The 14,338-nt window shown below is 52.7% G+C and overlaps 1 long non-coding RNA gene across 2 annotated transcripts; it reads left to right on the top strand.

Annotated features, from left to right (window-relative positions):
- The first annotated feature begins 684 nt into the window (after positions 1–684).
- On the top strand, positions 685–9,575 carry LOC138991013 (uncharacterized). Of its 2 annotated transcripts, XR_011467058.1 has the most exons (4): positions 685–1,557; positions 1,786–1,897; positions 3,064–3,406; positions 8,835–9,575. It is a non-coding gene; the product is annotated as an uncharacterized lncRNA (long non-coding RNA). The 2 variants fall into 2 exon arrangements; XR_011467057.1 differs by lacking the exon at positions 3,064–3,406.
- The last annotated feature ends 4,763 nt before the right edge of the window (positions 9,576–14,338 follow it).

Genomic DNA, 14,338 nt, shown 5'->3' with positions numbered 1-14,338 from the left:
ACTTAATATATCAAGTGTTTGACGTGGTGTTGATGCTCCCTGATGGATCTTGAATGTGTAGCATGTTTTCACAGTGGTCTTCCTCCTGGGTCACGTTGGTTTGCTGACGTCCCTTCAAGAGAAGTGACCAGAGGCCTGGACTTCATCGCTGCTGACTGCTGTCCTCCACTGGACATTATGTTCTATTAATGTGGCCCAAGCTTGCAGTTGTGTTTTCAGCACTGCAGTCTGCTGGAAAGTGTTGGCTCAGCCAAGACCTCTGTGCTTTTGTGAGGAATGCTCTGAATCCAAGAGCCTTCAAGGGAAGATGTGAAGGAAGGGACCGGGTCCTGTGGCAGGATCCAAGGGCAGTCCTCAGACCTAGTGGCTGTCATGTCCTTTACAGAAAGGGCAGAGAAGGTGGCCAGCCCCTCCTGGCTCTGCCCTTCTATGCTCTGGGCCTGCAAGGCAGGAGACCGGAAAGGTAGAATGAGGCTGGTGATGGGGAATGTGGAGGGAAGGGGCGGGTCTGAGGAGATGCTGGGATGAGGCGGGGTCTCCAGGCCAGGTGTGAATGCTCTAGGTTCCCTCATCCGTGTCTCTTACCCCTTCAGTGAGCCTGGGCCCACCTCTGCTGCTTCTGATGGAAGGAGTTTGCCTTTGTCTTTGGGGAGGCCAGGCTCCTGGCTGAAGGGCAGTGGCTGGAGCAACACCTCCCCCTCATGGTCTATTCTGCAAGTGCAGTCAGTGGACCCATCCCGGAATTGGGAGCTGCCTTCTGACACCCCACCCAACCTCTTCTGAGGCCCATAGGCTGCCTCCAGATCAGCTGATCAGCTGACTTTGTGGTGCTTGGCTGTCTTTGGCAGCTTTTCCTGTGTACCTAAGAGTGTCCCTTTGTTTCTGGCTTACGTGAGCCGTCGCTGCCTGCTGTATATCTGTCCTGCTCCCTTGGGCTGTCATCTCTGTGTCTGTGGTCAGCACCTCCCGTCTCTCTTCCCATCAGTCTCTGTGCCCCGGTCTGTGTTTCTGCGTCTTCTCCTGTCTCTAACTTGCTCCCTGCCCCCCTCCACTGTCTGTATGTCCTGGAGCTGGGGTCATGGCTGCCCTCCCCCCAGAGCCAGACCGATTCTTGAGAAGACTGGGCTTTTTAGCTTTTTCCAGGATGAGTCAGGAACTCCTGGAGGGATGAGGATCAAGGTCCCACCCAGCAGTGGCCTCAGAGAGGATGCCGGAGGTCAGAGGAGTCTCAGGCTGGGCTGAAGACTGTGACAAGAGATTTTCCAAAATATGCTCATATTTTGGGCCAGTGGGAGGCTGGGTGCATTCCTGCGGATGTCTAAGAAGCAGAACAAGCAAGCCGCTGGCTGCCAGTGTGGAGCAGGGCTGCTCTAGCTGCCAGCTGTATGCAGAGCCTTCCATCTCTCCTCAGTCCTCACCACACTTTCTATGGCCTCAGGGCCTTTGCACAAACTTTTTCTTTGGAGCAGTCTTTCCCTCGAGGCGTTAGAAAGCACTTCCTTCAGGAAGTCCTCCTGGATTCACAGTGTCTGAGATGAGGCCTTCGTCTGTGCCAAGGTACCATCCTCTACTTGGTTTAATGTAACCTGGATGCAGTTCTGTCTCCCTGACTTGGGTGTCTGTTCTGGGGAGGGGTGGGTAGGAGCTTTCATGTGCCTGCGCAGGGAAGCAGCAAGTGGCAGAGACAGGGCTGGGGGTGGGCAGGGATGATCCACACGGTACCTCCCTCCGCCCCACAGCCCCTGCTTGTTCTGCCTGTTTCTATTCTGACCTTTCTTCCCCCAGGTTTCTCCGTATGTTGGTGCCGGAGGCCACAGAAGTTCCAGGAAAATCTGTCTGGCTTCTGGCCCAGGAGCAGGCTCCAGGCAGGCGGTGGGGAAGGGCTGCTCGCCGTTAGGTATCTGTTGAGTCCTCTGAGTTGGCACTATTGGGGGTGGGGGCCACCTGTGTGCAGCCCAGGACTAGGGTGGATGGGTGGAGGAGGGGCGCCAGGGCACTTTGTAGACTGAGTGGCCATGTCTCGGTGTGGTTGTGTGGCATGAATGGGCATAGGGAGAGCTTACCTGGGGTTCTCACCTTGGTTATGGGTCCACCTGTAGCCTGGAGTTGTCCCTGGGACCATAGACCTCCATGGTACCTAGCGAGAGTGTCAGGGCCCAGCTATTCCCTGGAGAGCTTAAAAATCTATCCCAGGGAAGGGAAAAGGAAACACTCAGAGAGTTACCTCTTGTGCATGGAGGAAGCAGAGCCACCCTCCTTCCCCAGTTTGTTACATTAAAAAAAAAAAAAAAAGATTTATTTATTTTCTCTGCGCGGGGTCTTTGTTGCTGCGTGGGCTTTCTCTAGTTGTGGAACAGGCTCTGGAGCACAGGCTCAGTAGTTGTGGTGCACAGGCTTAGTCGCTCTGCAGCATGTGGGATCTTCCTGGACCAGGGATCGAACCTATGTCTCCTGCTTTGGCAGGCAGGTTCTTAACCATTGGACCACCAGGGAAGTCCCCTGTTTATTTCTGATGGTCTACCCGGACCTCTTGTGAGGGCTGAGGCCTGCCGTTGTCTGGCTCTGTGACCCTGAGTGATGGAACTGGGAGGCTCTGTTAAGAAGTATGGAGCAGTTACGAATGATGGGGGGCAGTGGGGGTTTCGGGGGATGTACTGTCTGGGAGCTCAGGTGCTGACAGTGAATCCATGGTGGAATCGAGCCCAGGACCCATTGGATCACAGATCTGAGGCCACTCAGATCAAGGGTCGGTTCCAGGCTGAGGCTGGAAGCCCAGGGCTGGGGTGGACAGGGCCGGCGGCTGCATCCGAGTCCCGGCTCAGGATCCTGGCTCACTCAGGAGTGATGGTAGGAGGAGGGGCATGGGGTTTGGACCCGGGAGTTGACTTCAGTCCCAGCTGGTGATCCAGGCCCTGCCTCTGGCCTCTCTAGGCCTCAGGCTCCTCAGTTGAGGAATGAGGTGGCCAGTTCCTGCGGGGCACTCTGAGCGGACGTGCCAAAGCGCCTGCACACAGCAGCACCGGGGCCCCTCCGGCCTCCCTCAATGGGCTCTCTGTCCCCCAGGTTGTCGTCCTGGCGCTTGCCGGCTGGATGCACAAGGACTGTAGGAGGGCCGCCCTGGGCTTCCACAGCCCCAGGAGACTGGAGACGGCTCGGTCCCCTCCCCCACGTCTGTGAGTTCCAGCCCGGCTCACCTGGCCAGAGGTGCTGCATGCAGCCAGCACGTGCCGCTCACGTGCCGTGTGCTCTCCTCCACCTACGGCAGGCTGCCTGGCTGCCAGGACTTTTGACTCGGGGACAGCAGCTCCTCACCTTCCACAAAACTGGGCAGGGTGTCCCCTGCGGAGCCCATGGAGCAGGGTGTGGGCTGCCGTTTTCTGGAGCTGTGTCGACTGGGCAACATTGGGTGAGGTGTCTATACTTGTGGGTGGGTGAGACCACATTCCCAGGTTCTGAAGGCCCAGGAGGGCTGGTGTCCAGGAAGCGCTTCTACTTCCCACCTCGGCCCTCAGTGTCCCATCACTGACAGTTACCCTGCCGGGATGAGCACTGGCTTTACCTTAATTCTGGTCCTGAAGTCGTGTCGGACGCCATTGAGTGCATCCCTTCACTTTATAGATGAGGAAACCAATGGTAAAAATATCTGCCTGCAATGCAGGAGACCCGGGTTTGATCCCTGGCTCGGGAAGATCCCCCTGGAGAAGGGCATGGCAACTCACTCCAGTATTCTTGCCTGGGAAATCCCATGGACAGAGGAGCCTGGTCGACTATAGTCTATGGCTTCACAAAGAGTCGGAAACATCTGAGCGACTAACACACACACACACACACACACACACACACACTCAAGGCCCAGAAGGAAAAGCACAGCCCACGGGGCCACGGTGGAGTGGGGGATGGGAGGACAGAGCAATTAATTCAACAAACGCAGTGAGGGCTTCCTGTGTGCCAGATGTGTACAGGGCGGGGTTCTGGGAAGAGGAAACCCTAGCCTCACCCTGGAAGGTACACAGCCTGCTCACGGGACCTGAGCTGTGGGGGAGGGAAGCCGGAGGAGGAGACTGGCTTGGACCCTGCCAGGGGGGGCATCTCTCTCAGGTCAGTGGGCCATAACACCTGGGGCAAGGGACTTAGTCTTTCCTGGTTCTTCTGGTTTGTGTTTAAAAATCTGCTACAAAGTGAAAATAGTAATATCAGCGTATGGAACCCGTCGGGTTGTTGGGAGTTCATTTATGAAGTGTTTAGAACAGAGCCTGTGTACACAGTTGAGTGCTATGTAAGTGCCTGGTATTATCATTGTGGCAGCTTCTCCCATGGCCTTTTGTACCTAGCCCCCGGGAAGTAGCTGGAGGGGAACAGTTGTGTGGTGTGGGGAGGCAGGGGGAGGCTGGGAGCTGGAGGTGGGATGGCCGGGCAGAGGGAAGGCTGGCCCAGACCCACTGTGCTCTGGCCAGGCCCGGTGTCTGCCTCCAGGGGCAAGCGGGGCATAGTTGACTGGACTGGGGGTTGCTGGCCTCACAGCACTCTCTGGCCCAGAGCGAGAATGGAGTCAGGGATGGGGTGGAGGGCTCGGCTGTTCTTTCCTTTCTATTTTGACTTATTTTTGATATTTTTATCTATTTGTTTGGCTGTTCTGGGTCTTAGTTCCAGCACCTGGGATCTTCAGTCTTTGTTGCGGCCTGAGGGATCCTTAGTTGTGGCCCGTGGGTTCTAGTTCCCTGACCAGAAATTGAACCTGGAGACCCCTGCATTGGGAGTGTGGAGTCTTGGCCATTGGACCACCAGGGTAGTCCCAGATCTTTCCCTTTTAAATTACAAAAGCATCTAGGCCCCCCTCTAAAACCCTTTCAATCCCTGAAACCTTCCTCAACTCTTTTCCCAAAACCTACCCCTCAAGATTACACACCATTAACAATGTAAATTGCATCCTTTCTAGATCTTTTATATCTTTTAATAACCTATGTATACACTTATAAATACCGCTTTTGTTTTTAAAAAAAGGAAAGAAAATTACATAATATTACACTCATTGTTCTGCAACTGTTTCCCACCTAGCGATGTTGCCTCTTTGCTTCCTTCCCTGTCAAACACACAGGCCCCTCCAGCGTCTATTACTGCAGAGCTTTCATAGCACAGATGGACCAGAATTTATTTGACCATTTCCCCAGTAATGGACATCCGGGCTGTTTGCAGTCTTTTACTGTTGCTAACAAAGCTGCTGCAGACATCCTGTACATAGATCTTGTGTCCACGTGCAAGTGTCTCTGAGGCTAGGTTTCCGAAGAGGGATGAGACCCAGGGTGTGAGAGACACGGATTGAAAATCATGAAGCCTGATGGGTGGGCGTCTTTAGGGTTTGATGGTGCAGACCTCCATGTGTGTACCTGGGTGTTCAGGGACCTGGAGAGCCACGTTATGTGGGGAGCACAGGGCCCCTGACTCAGGTCCCCACACTCTCAAGACTGCCGGGGCTCCCCGTCTCCCCAACACCCATAGTGCTCCTCTGCTTCCCTCACCGGACCTCGGCACTGCCCTGCAATGTCCCGAATCCATCCATTTTCCCTCTCTCTTCATTTAACACCTTTGCTCTTCCTGGAGCCCACCTCCTCACTCTCAGCTGATGACCTCACCTCCTGTCTCACTGAGAAACTAGAAGCCGCAATGGGAGAATGTCCATGGTCACCTACCGCCACACCCATCCACCCACCTGCATGAGTGCCTGAGTCCTCTGCCTCTTTTCTGTGGCCAAAGCAGCCCTTCTACTCTGCACAACAAGATCTGTTTTTAAAAAAGCTATTATTGAGGAAAAAATCACAAAACAAAACCTTCACCCTTTTAAAGTGTGAATTCAATGCTTATATATATTTTTAGCATGTCCACAGAGTGGATATGAAACCATCACCACTACCTAATTCCAGAACATTTTCATCACCCCCAAATAAATCCCATGCCCATTAGCAGTTACTGCCCACTCTACCCTGCCCTCCTCCAGCCCCCTGGTAACCACTAATCTATTTTATGGAAAAGTCTCGTGTCCATAAATTCACCAGTTATAGAGCCAGAAATAGACTGTTATAGACGGAAATATAGGCTGTTATAGAGCCAGAAACCATACAATCTCTGGCTTTGACGTCTGGCTTTCTTCACGGAGCATAAGGTTGTCAAGGTTCACCCACGTTAGGCCTGTGTCGGTACTTCACTCCTTTTTATGACCGGATAATATTCCACTGTATGGATGTGCCATGCTTTGTTTATTCACTCACTAGTTGATGGACATTTGGGTTTCCACTTTTTGGCTATTATGAGCAATGCTGCTATGAGCTTTTGTGTATTCATTTTTCTGTGGCCATATGTCTTTATTTCTCTTGGTACACCTAAGGGGGATTGTTGGGTCATACGGTAGCTCTGTGTTTAACTTAAAATTGTTTTTTATTGAGATATAATTGATATATATCATTATGTTAGTTTCAAGTATATGACATAGTGACTCAATACTTGTACATATTGGGAAATAATCACCACAACAAGTCTAGTTAACACCCATCACCAAGCACTGTTATGAAATTTCTTTTCTTATGATGAGAACTTTTATGATCAACTCTCTAAGCAACTTCCGAATATACAATACAGTTTTATTAACTAGAATCACCCACATGTAACTTTTTTCAGGAATTGCCAAACTGTTTTCAAAGCAGCTGCATCACTTTATATTCCCACCAACCATGTACAAGAATTTTAATTTCTCCACATGTTATCAAATTGGATCTGTTCTGTTGCTCACTGCTTACAAAATCAATACTCACAGATGAAAAAAAATTGCCTTTAATCAGAATGCCAGCAATCTGGCGAGATGGTGGACTGAACACCCTGCCCCCCACCCCCCGCAAACCACCTTCAAGGATTCTGCTTGGCTGTAAAAGCTTTTAAAGGGAGACAGGGAAGTAATCTAGATAATCATCGATTTGGGGGTCAGAGTCGTCACCATTCTCCACTGTGTGCAGGCTTGTCAGCTCCTTGGGGTCTTTCTCTAGATGTTATTGTGTTCACACAATTTTGTCCCACAGTTCAGGAGATCACTGAAGGGGAAGCCAGGGGAGAGATCTTGTCATCTGTTAATTACTTATTCTTCATTTCTTCTTCTTTGATCTACAGAAAGAACCAATAAGTTAGGCAAGGCATAGAGTGACTAAAAGATCTGAAAAGTCTTCTTGGGTTGCAAATGAGTAGAGCATAGGGGTGCTTGGTTTAAAAGTTAGTTACAGGGGTGTCCCAGTGGTCCAGTGGTTAAGACTCAGTACTTCCAATGCAGAGGGCGTGGGTTTGATCCCTGGTTGGGGAACTAAGATCCCACATGCGGTGTAGTGCAGCCAAAAATTCTTTTTTAAAGTTAGTTACAATATAGTTTTGCTAAATGACAAGACAAAGGGCTTCCTGCTGAGGGAAGTTTCCCACAAAGAGCTGCTTACACACATCCTCACTGATACACATTACTGTCTTTCGGGTCTTAGCCGAAAGGTGAAGTGTGTGAAGTGGTACCTCAGTGGGATGAACAACCAGATACCATCGCTTCTCACCTGTTGGAAAGTAGTGCTCCCATAATTCTTCCCTATGTCTCCTGCAACAGGCTTCTTTCTCTGTCCCTGGTCACCCCTGCTAGCGTCCAAGCAGGTTCTTATTCTTTCCCACCTTAAAAAACTCCAGCTACCTTCCCAGCTCTCTCCTCCCTTTTCCAACAAAAGGCCGCAAGAGAATGGTCTTCACTTGTCCCCGGTTTCTCTCCCATCATTCTTTCTTGCACTTACTCCTTTGTCTCCATGCGTTTCCAGAACCATTCTTCTCTAGGTCATCAGTGCCCTCTGCCTTTCTGAATCCAGTAGACCCTTCTCAGCCCTTTTGGGGATTAGCCCACCCCTTCCTCTCTCTTGGCTTGGGTCCCAGGATTCTAGAGTTCAGGTTCCCTCTCCTCGTCGCCTTCTCTCCATTTCCCTGCATCTTCCTGACCTCATTAGTCCAGGGCTCAGACCTTGGCCCCTCACTTTTCTTTCTATTCTCTTAGATCTCATCTAGTCTTGTGACTTTGATATCATGCAAGAGCTGATGACTCTGTTGTAGCTCCAGGCAGGAGCTCTTCCTTGAGCTCAAGACACTTATCCAACTTCTCCCTGGATGTCTAATGGGCAATTCTGACTGGACAAGCTCCGAACAAAGCTCCCAGTTCCTCGCATCAAGCTGGCCAATCCCACATCTCAGTAAGGACAATACCACTCTTTCTGTAGTTTAGGCCAAAACCTTGGGGTCAAAGGTGGTGCTTCTCTCTCTCCCACCAGCTAATCCTGCCACCCCTCCCACTGCCTCAGCTACCCCTGAGCCACTTGCTGTTGGAGGTTGCAGTGGCTTCCTCATCAGTGTCTCTGTTTCCACCCTTGACTCCACACAGGGCCCAGTGAGGTCCTTTTAAAATCGAAACTGGGTCGTGCCATTCCTAAGCTCAACACTTGCAATGAAGCCCACTTCGTGAGGTCAACGCCATTGCAATGGCCTCCAAGCTCCTGCAGAATCTGGTCTCACCTCCTACCATTCTCTGCATACTCTACTTAATCCTCACTGGTCTTTTCTGTTCCCCAGACGCTGCAGGCTCAGTGTGGCCTCTGCACTTGTCTGGAATGTTCGTGCCCAGAAATCTACATGGCTCTTTCCTCATCTCCTTCCAGACTTTACTCAAAATGTTACTGCCTCAGAGGGGTCATGTCTGACCACTCTATCTAAAATCGTAATCTCCAGGGCACTCCCTACCTGCTTCTAATTTGTTTTTCTCCTGATGCTCACCCTTCTAGCATGGTGTATATTTCCACTGACTCAGTGAACGTGAGTTTGAGTAAACTCCAGGAGACGGTGATGGACAGGGAAGCCTGGCGCACTGCAGTCCATGGTGTTGCAAAGAGTCGGACACGACTGAGCGACTGAAGAACAATACATATTTATGTGTTGGCCTTGTTTACTGTTTCTGCCACTAGAATGTAAGCACTGTAAGGGCAGGGAATTTCGTCTGTTTTGTTCGCTACTATTCACTCAGCCCCTAAAACAATGCCTGTTGCACGATAGGTGCTGAATAAATATCTGTGAATGAATGAAAAAAATGCCAGTGATCTGGAAGTTATTCCTGAAGCACAAGAACAGCCCCTACAAGCCAGGCCAGATACTGCCAGCAGGTGGCACTGTGACCACAGAAATGGCAAGCTCCTGGCTTCCCAGCTACTTTTTTTTTTCCCTCCAGAAATTCCCTCCCTTAGATGCCCCTGTTTCCTTGGTAAAATGAGTGTGACAATGAATGTGCCTCCCAGGTCTCTTCTGCCACTTTTCGTCCCCTGTCAAGATTCCTGTGAACCTGTGATTATTTCCGGTGTGATGAGGATCACCAGCCCTGGTCCAACCTCAGCTCCAGGCCCAGGTGGTGGTGAGGTGTCAGGATCTGGCAGCCAGGCTCTGGCAGCTGGGTGGATGTGGTTAGACCCTGGGGAATCATTCAGGGGGTCCTGAGAGAGGGGTGGGGTTTCTCCACCTGTCTCCTCTCTGCTTTCGGCCATGGGACATGTCCAGCAGTTCCAGAGCCTTGACACTTGGGCTCCGTCCAGCTCCCACCCTCTTCAGCAGCTGCAGGGGCGGGGGAAGGGGGTGGGGCAGGGGGAGGGAAAGGGTGGGGGGCCCTCGGTGAAGCGAAGTCCCCTCTGCTCTGCGTTCCTGCTGCATCTCACCATCAGCATGTGGAGACACAAGCAAGGACCCTAGGCTGAGATCAGGGCCCATTCCTGGCTCTGCCACTTGCCAGTGGGATGACCTTGCCAAGAACTGAGCCTCAGTTTTACCATCTGTCCAATGGGAGAGATGTGCCCTGCCTCATGGTGGGGAAGGTTTGGTGCTTGGAAAACACCTGCCTGGTTCTGGGCTGACTTAGACAGGTGCCCTCAGTAAGGACTAGTTCCTGTCTTAAAGGCAGGAGTGTGAGGTCCAGGCACGGAGATCAGACCAGGACGAGGGCAGGTGGCTGGACTGTTGTTGTTCATTCACTTACTCTAACATCTGTGTGATGTGCCTCTGGTGAGCCTGTATAGAGCTTTGAGGCACTATGGGGATCAGAAGGATACAGGACTAAACCTAGGTGAAAAAAATTTTAAATAACAAATATGAGACAGGGCACAGGAGGTGTCAGCGGGCAGCTCATGATGAATTGCCCAGGGAACAGTTCCAGGGACAGTCCTGCTGTCTGCAGACACAGAGCAGACCAGGGTGACGACCCCAGCAAGAGGCACCCTGGTTCCACTGAGGCTGGTGGGTGGGGGAAGGAGCCACCGTCAGGTTGGGGAGCTTCTCCTGGGGGTGTCGTTAGGACACTTCAGATCCCGGAAGGAACATTCTCCTGCAGGACCCTGGGGTGAGGACTGAAACAGGAAGACAAATACAAGAGGAGGTCGTGAGCACCATCCTTGGTAAAACCACCGCCGCCACCTCAGAGAAGGTGTAAGCCTCTCTCTCCATGAACACATTTGCCACCTTATGTTGAAGGCAAGAAGCTGCGGGGATCTTGGGTTTAGCATTTCCAAGGGCGGTTACAGCTATAGCACCGTCCAACCCTTTCCCCGGCCTTGGACCTCACGGTCCTCCATCCCTGCCCACCTCTCTCGGAGCGATGCCAGCCTGGGCCCAACTTTCTCTGCCAAATCTTAGACCTCCTGCCTCTGACCTTTTCCCTCCCTTCCCCGAGGAAGAAATTGAGGCAGCAGGAAAGACCAAGGAGTCCCAGGTTCTCCCCCACAACCAACCTCAGAGACCCCACACCTGCCCTGGGAGCTGCCTTCTCTCATGGTCCCCCGCGGGTGTGCGGCAGAGAGGCCAGGCCGGTGCTGGACGGTCCGGTTGCTTCTGTCCCTCTTCCTGCCCATCTGGGCCTGGCACGGATGCTCTGCTCGTGTCCTTGCTAAAACCAGCTGCCTGCCTGGCACAGAGGACTTCTGCTGGCCCCCCTCCCCGGGACTGCGGGGCTCTTTACTCCGCCGCCCCCTCCCCCATGGCACAAGGCAGAGCGCTCACTTAGATTAATTAATCTGCTGCCCGGCCTGCTCCTCTGGCCCATCTTTTATTCATGGACAAGCGGCGTTCTCTGCTTTACCAGGACGCGAGCATCAATATTTCATCCTTGCTTCGCCTGCCAGCATCCCGCTCCCTCCTCCCTGCTTCTCACCGGCTCTAGGACCCGGAGAGCTGGGCCACGCTGGCCTGACCCAGGGCGTCATCACAGATGTCCACGCTGCCTTCAGCTTGCCCGCCGTGCCATCGTGGACTCCAGAGTCTGCGCAAGAAGCCGCCCTTCTGAGTAAGTGAGCTGGAGAGGCGGCGCCGGCAGAGGGGCCAGGCCTGGAGGGAGCGTCTGGCTCAGGGCCCCATGGGGTCGAGGGAGACGTGTCCTGGGGTGTGTGTGGGGGAGGAGGGGCGCTGCAGCTGGCATGACAGTCTTGTCCCTGTGTGGCTGGGTGGCTGTCAGGATGGGGGATGAGGGCCGAGCCTGGCACAGATCCTGGCACACAGCAAGTGCTGCTATTTCTACCTCATCTATTCTTTCTTCATTTTCCTCCTAGACCAGGTGTCGTTGGTTTTTTCCCACCTCCCAGGCCTAGGCAGGTGGATAAAGGAAGCAGCGTGGGTGTTCAGGAGCACACATCCCTCCGGCCAGCCCCCAGCCTGTCTCATCTCGTCCACTTGAGGTCACAGAGGAATGCGCTGTGCTCTGCCAGGGGGGTCCTGGCAGAGTGTGGAGCTGGGATGGAAGCAGTTACTCTCAGGAGGACTTTGGGCAGACTGTGGTCCTTTCTCAGGCTGGTGGCCAGCTCTTCATTTCTGTGTTGGGACTGGGGTTGAGGGTGCCTGCTGAGGTGAGCCCCTGGGGGAATTGCTGTGTCTGGCACCAAACTCCCCCTCCCTCCATGAGGGCCAGGTGGGGCGTCCCACTCCCCTCCTTTCCTCACCCCCCATACCTGATCCATCAGGAGTGCCTGCCCCCTAAGCCCCCCAGTACTGCTGAAATCCAGCCTCTTTGACTGTCAGCTGCCACCCTGCCCATGCCCCTCCACCTGGTCTCCACTCCCTCCCATGTCCCCTGCAGTCTGTGCTCGGCACAGCTGCTGTGAGCCCACCTGGCCGTGCCTGGCTCACCTGTGCCAGCGGCCTGAGCACACAGGCCGGCAGGCTCCCCGGGGCCTCTGTGCCTTTTCTTTCCCAGGTGTCCTCCTGGCTCACTGTCACCTCCTTCAGGTCTCTGCCCAAGTGTCACTCAGCCCCACCCCTCAACAATGTACTTTGAATTTTCCCCAGCATCTAACATGCTGGTTACTCAGTTATCCACGCTCACACAGTAAAAGCTCCCTGAGGGCAGGAAACACTAATATTTCATTCACAGATTCATCTCAGAGTAGTGCTCCCTAGGAAGGGCTCAATAAATGTTGTGGAGTCTCAATGAATGAATGTGTGAGTGAATGAATGAGTGCATAAATGAACAAATGTGTCAGTGAATAAATGATTTAAGTGAATGGATGAATGAACAAGTAAGTGGGTAAACAAGTGAGTGAATGAGTGAGTGAAGGAATGAATGAATTCCCCCCAAGAGTATTCCATGGCCCACTTAGGATGGCCCACAGACAATAATTTTTCTCTTAGACCTATGCACTGGGAAAACGTTAGCCTGTGTTGAGAAACTGATGTTCACTCATTCACTTACTCAGTGTATTTATGGAGAACCCACAGTGTGTCAGGCCTGTCCAAGGTGTTGTGGGAGTGGTAAGGGACAAATTGGGTGGGCATGTTTGTTTTCTAGTGCTGAGTATTCATCTTCAGGGTCCCTGCGGGGGTTGTCACTGTTTTCCTTTCTGCTTTGGCTGCCCCCAAGCCCAGAGCTAAGTTTGTGAATTTTCTGAGTACTAAAACTGCCCCTTTGATCTCTCTTTGTTATTCTACTTTTCTTCTCCCTGAATCTTGTTTCTGATCTTTTCAGATTCAGAAAAGGGACGTTCTTCCCAGGTCCGTGTGGTGTCTGGTGGGCCGGCTCAGGACACCAGGAGGTGGCTGGCTGGGGACCAGTGCTTCCTCCTGGTCCCTCTTCTGCACCTCTCTGGCTCTCTGTCTCTGGCATCTTCACCTCTAGCTCTGTGGCTCTGCTGCCTGCTTCCTTCAGTCCCTTCTGGACCTGCCTTCTCACTGGCATGGCTGAAGATAGGGCCCCGCTACTCTTTCGCTTTGATGAAATAAATCATTTGTACGTTAAATCTTATTTACGCATTCTTGTAAACTACTTCAGACTCTTTTGGCAGCAAGATGTACATAGATTACTGCTTAGGGATGAGTGCGCATATGTGTGTGTGGGGGGTGGGGTGGGGCTGGCTCTCCCTGGAGAGAAGGGGCCAAGAGGAGACAGGACTCCCCAGAGGGAGGAAGCTGAAGTGACAAACCTCCTGTGCCGGAGGAGGGTCCTGCCTGCCAGCCCTCCTGACAGGCCCTCTTTAAGAGTCAATCTGATCTGCTCAGCCACAGCCCGGTGATCACTTGGCCCTGGTGTATTTCATCACCAGCCTGCTGTCTCCTGATAAATTCCCCCTCCCAAGCCCCCGCTGGCCAGTCTTGGGCTTCACAGCCTCATTCCGGGATCAAATCATGGACCATTTGTCCTTGGCCCCCTCTTACCATCACTGGGGCTGGCGTGACCTCTGCATCTGAAGTTAGGGGACAGGAGAAGGGATAGATGGGCTTGAGCAATTGGCACAGAGGGCCAGAGGTGGGGGACATTCAGGGGACGATGAGGAGGCTTTGGCTGGGGGGTGGGATGCTGGCCAATGGGTCACAGATGTACCCGTGTCTCTCAGTCTTGAACCACAGCTTCCCTCCATCATCACTGCAGCTTTGAACAACTAAACTAGACTCTTGGGGGTTGGGCAGGGGTGTGACCAAGAGAGAAGGGGGCTTTGGCCTGAAAACCAGAGGCAAAGGCACCCTCACTGTGGGCTCGTGTTTGGAGGGTCTCACCCTGACCCTTAGCCTCCTGCCCCTAACATACCCTGTGGTCTCAGAAGGGGAGCCTCAGTAGGGGTAGCAACTTCCTTGGTGCCATTGCTGAGGCTGTAAGAGGTCACTGCTAATAGTTACGTACCTCTAAACAAGTTAAGTAACTTCTCTGTGCCTCAGTGTTAGCATCTGCACATTGGGGATAAGGCTTCTCACAGAGTTGTTGTAAAGATTAAGATTACCTAAAAATTCAGCAGAATGTCTGCATACAGTAAGTACTCAGTAAGTGGTAGCC

Source organism: Bos mutus, chromosome 15, assembly GCF_027580195.1.
Source record: "Bos mutus isolate GX-2022 chromosome 15, NWIPB_WYAK_1.1, whole genome shotgun sequence".
Classification (NCBI taxonomy): domain Eukaryota; kingdom Metazoa; phylum Chordata; class Mammalia; order Artiodactyla; family Bovidae; genus Bos; species Bos mutus.
Note: the sequence above shows the minus strand (reverse complement) of the source record. Positions and strands in the feature narration are given on the sequence as shown.